Consider the following 4,826-nt stretch of genomic DNA (forward strand, 5'->3'; position numbering starts at 1 on the left):
GGTCCCGGGTCCGGGTGAGGCCACGCGCCCCCGAGTCTGGGTTAAGCTGGATCCAGGGTCTGGGTGAGGCTGTGCGCCCCTGGATCTGGGTGAGGCTGTGTCCAGGGTCCGGGTGAGGCCGTGCCCCTGGGTCCGGGAGAGGCCATGCGCCCCAGGGTCCGGGTGAGGCTGGGTCCCAGGTCTGGGTGAGGCCGCGCCCCTGGGTCTGGGAGAGGCCACGCGCCCCTGGGTCTGGGTGAGGCCATGCGCCCCTGGGTCCAGGTGAAGCTGGATCCCAGGTCCGGGTGAGGACGTGTGCCCCTCGATCCGGGTGAGGCTGGGTCCCGGGTCTGGGTGAGGCCGCGCCCCTGGGTCCGGGAGAGGCCATGTGCCCCTGCGTCTAGGTGAGGCTGGATCCCGGGCCCGGGTGAGGCCTCACGCCCCCAGGTCCGGGTGAGGCTGCACGCCCCTTGGTCCGGGGGAGGCCGTGCGCCCTTGGGTCAGGGTGAGGCTGGATCCCGGGACCAGGTGAGGCCGCGCACACCTGGGTCCGGGTGAGGCCACGTGCCCCTGGGTCCGGGTGAGGCCACGCACCCCTGAGTCCGGGTGAAGCCGTGCCCCTGGGTCCGGGTGAGACCAAACCAGAGGGAGTCGGACCTACATTACCACCATTTGTCCACCATCCAGAGCTGAAAAGTCAGTGCCGACATGTACACATAAGGAACTGGTGGACATTGAAATTGGGTCTCAAAAGAACTGTTGGTCAAAAAAGAAACTCACTACAGACTGATTCATTTGCCTGTCAGCATAACTATTATTGCTCGTCTCACATTCGGTTCTTATAAGTATATTTCTAGTAACACATGATCTCACTCATCTAGGGGAAATGATGAACAACATAGACTGATGAACAAGAACTGACCCAGAAACAAGGAGGCATCTACCGGACTGTTGGGCCCTAGAGGGAGGGGAGGGGAAGGTGGGGGTAGGGGGGAGAGATTAACCAAAGGACTGTGTGCATGCATACAAGCCTAACCAATGGTTAAGGACAACAGGGGGGTGGGGGCATCCGTGGGGAAGGGTGTGGGATGGGAATGGGGGGATGAGGACAAATATGTGACACCTTAATCAATAAAGAAATTTAAAGAAAAACAAAAAAACTTAATCACAGTATTATAGCCCATCCTAATTATGTGTCCCTACTCCATATTGACCACTTACATCATATCTAGTCTTTCCTATTGAGTACTATTGTGATGAACACTTTTATACATTAATATCTGTCCCAACTTTTTGAATCTTATGTGAATTTCTGGAAATGTAATCACCCACCGGGTGACGTCACCGGTGACGCCATCAGCGCGCCTGCCTCACAGCCCAGGAGCACGAATATTTGCTCCATCCTGTCCAACTGCGTGCAGAAAGGCTGGCCCCTATGCTCCGGAGCAGTGCTCTCAGGTGTCTGTGGTTTTTAAATGTTCCAGGTGTCTCTCCTTGGCAATTACTTGATGATCTTTGAAGCTAAGTTTTCTCATGTACTTTAGTTACTTGTGTTTCTCCTTTGGTTCGAGTCTTTGCTCAGACATATTCTTCTCTGACTGGTCCTATTTCGCCTGAGTTCACAGGAAGTAATAGCGGCCTCCATGGAGGAAGGGGGCGGGGGAGCAGCGCAGATCGGGGGAAGGGTTGCAGGGGGTATGTGATGCTGGGGGTGTGTGATGCTGGACTAGATGTGGTTGGCAATGGCTCCTGTTAAATGTTAGATGGGAGGCTCGGAGACTGAAATGTTAGAGTGAGGGCATGCAGTCAAAGGTCACCATTTGGGAGGTGGGGCTCCTGGGGTCTGGTGGGGAGGATGAGGGTCAGACCCTGTTTGGTGCGGGATGCGGGAGGGGAGCGGACTAGCTGGGAAGGCCCGTGGGTCTGGGCGGCTCCCTGGATTCAGGGCCCAGCACTTGCTGCCTGCGCGGAGCGGGGGAGGAGGGTTGAGGGGCGGGGCGAACTGTCCAGGCCCACCACAGCCAGAGGGACCTGCAGCTTCAGCTCCGGCCGCTGCAGGGGCTGCGGGGAGTGGCATGGCCGCCAAGCCTGAACCTCCTCCCTCCGCGCTGGCACCTGGGTTGTCAGGGAAACAGCCTCTGAGATCCCACCGGGTGAGGTCACGGGTGATGCCATTAGCGCATGGGGGCATCACAGCCGGCTGCTCTGGATGCTCTGAGTGCCAGGGGAGACCTTAGGGAAGTAGGTCCTCTGCCCCCTAACCCCGCCCCCATCCCCGCAGGCCAGAGCCTCAGCCCCACTAACGTGGTCCTCTGTAACCCGCACCCAGAGGCCAGGGTGGGACTTCCCACACGTGACTGCGGGGCCTCGATGTTATGCCACCAGTTTCCGATGCCAGTTTTGCTAAGCCAACCTGATACCATCAGCACCTTAAACTCTTAAATCAACCACAAGGACAGCTTTCCTCCTCACCCTCCGGGACTCACAGTTCTGTTGCTTACGCTCCTTTCCAAGGGCAGTTTCTGGTTCTTGGCCACGTGGGGTGCTGCTGGCTTTTCATTCTAGGTTTGCACGTGGCCGTCCTGAATTCTGTGAGGATGGGGACTCTGTTCTACAGCAAGCCTGTGAGCGAATAAATATGATCCCCATTTTACATCTACTCTCAGACTGTAGTAACAGTTCTCCAAGTGGGACTGGATCTTCTAAAGTTTGGAGTCTAAACCAATCCCCACGCTCCACTACACTGAATAAGAGTGAAGATCAGAGCTCACCTTTCACATGAGGAGCTGCTAGGCTCCTTCAGTACCACACGCCATGCTTCTTCATACCACACGCCATGCTTCTTCATACCACACACCATGCTTCTTCATACCACACACCATGCTTCTTCATACCACACGGTCGGGAGCGACCTCAGTTGACAAAGTCCTGAGAGGGCAGGTTTCACAAAGTGGCCTGCCTGTTCCCAAGGTTAGTCATGCATCCTGCCCCACTTAGGCTTAGAGACCCTTAAGCACAATAGTTTAGTAATCACACATTCTGCCCCCTAGAGCTTAGTTAACCTTCAAGCACAGTTAATTTATAATCGTAATTATCCTTCAGCAAGAAGCATGGCTAGATTATCTGAGAAAGGAACTTAGGTGGCGTCAGAGGTGTATGTATAGGTATAGCCGTTGGGATCTTAGCTAAGATAAGGAGCTTTGTGTAAAGGTCAGTAGGAAACCTGAAAGAAAGGGGTATAATTATGCTTACCACATTATAGGAATGATGTATTGTATGGAATGTAACTGACCCTGCATAAAAGTGTGGTGAAAAATAAACTCGGGACTGTAAGTGGGAAGGGCTACAGTCCTCCTGACCCCATTCTGTTTTCTGTCTGTCTTTTCTCATCCTCTCCCCGCCTTGCAGGTGCTGTTCGACTGATGCCGGCAGGCTCCGGCACCACACACCATGCTTCTTCATACCACACGCCATGCTTCTTCATACCACACACAAGGTTTCTTCAGTACTACATGCCATGCTTCTTCATACCACACACCATGCTTCTTCAGAACCACAGGTTTAGTAGATACTTCCTGTTTTCCCAAACTTGTTCTGATTTCTTCTCTACCAGCAGGGTATGGGTTTTTGTTCATGTCCTGGTCCATAGTTGGTACTAGCTGCTTTTTGTAGCTCATTTAATTATTTTTAATTTCTCCATTATGGCTCATGATACTTTAAAGTTTGCCTTCAGTACCACACACCATGGGAAACCTAAATGTCTAAGTGACTTACATTTTACTTCATTTTAATCAATATAAATTAAAATTTATAAATTAAAATTTATAAATTTTATAATATTTATATAATTTATAAATACTTATGCCCTGAATAGCAGGGCATAAGAATTTCCATTAAAAATGTTTGTTATCAATGAGAAAGTGGTAAGTGCTATGAAATATTTTAAATGGATTACTAACTCACTATTTCTAAGAGGCAAATAAAAATAACTATCACACTAATGACAATCCATTTATAAATATTTTTGGGGAGCACAAGAGACTTGGTTGGAAAGGTCAAGGAATAATTAGGGGCGCTGCCTTTGACACTCTCCTAAATCTCCCCTAATTCGGAATTCCGATAAACAGGGCAGGCGGCCTTCCACACACTTCCCTTTTCTCAGAATGTCCTCCTTACAACTTTCCAATCAAGTCTGTTGTGCTCCCCAACAAAATCCTCATTTAGTTTAAATATGTCTACAAATAAATTAGGGAAAAATCCTGTATCTGATTTATACAGATGTCCATATTTTAAATGGAAAAGTTACAAAGTCATGAACATAATTTAGCTCTATTTGGGAAAAAGGAATACATCCCCTGCATATTTGTATAATTATGAGCAATGAGAAGGATGCAAAAAAAATATTGCTCTTATTCACCTCAGATAGAAATATGACTTCGGTTTTATATATTTTTGCTCCATATTCAGAGTCACAAGCATTTATTCCTGTGAGACCTTGATCAGCATCATCATCAAAATGGCAGGGGGTAGTTGAGACATGTATTTAGCTGAGTGAACAGTGTGTCATTTCCAGGGTACATGACTGGCATCATAACCCATCTTCCCAACCTCAATGTTAGCTACCAGGGAAAAAGTCACATCTCCATGTGAGACAGTGTTTTTAGCGGAAAAAATACATTTACATATGGCAAGGGGTCGATGGTAGAGGAGAAATGGTGAAAGAGGCAATGTCAAGGGGAATTGCCCACCACAGAGCTGGGGACACAGAGCCACAGCGTGAAGAGGCAGTAAGCAGACAATGAGGGAAAGATGAAGAGTGGCAGGGCCCTGGCCGGGTGTGCAGTTGG

The sequence above is a fragment of the Cnephaeus nilssonii genome (assembly GCF_951640355.1).
Source record: "Cnephaeus nilssonii genome assembly, chromosome: 15".
NCBI classification, from domain to species: domain Eukaryota; kingdom Metazoa; phylum Chordata; class Mammalia; order Chiroptera; family Vespertilionidae; genus Cnephaeus; species Cnephaeus nilssonii.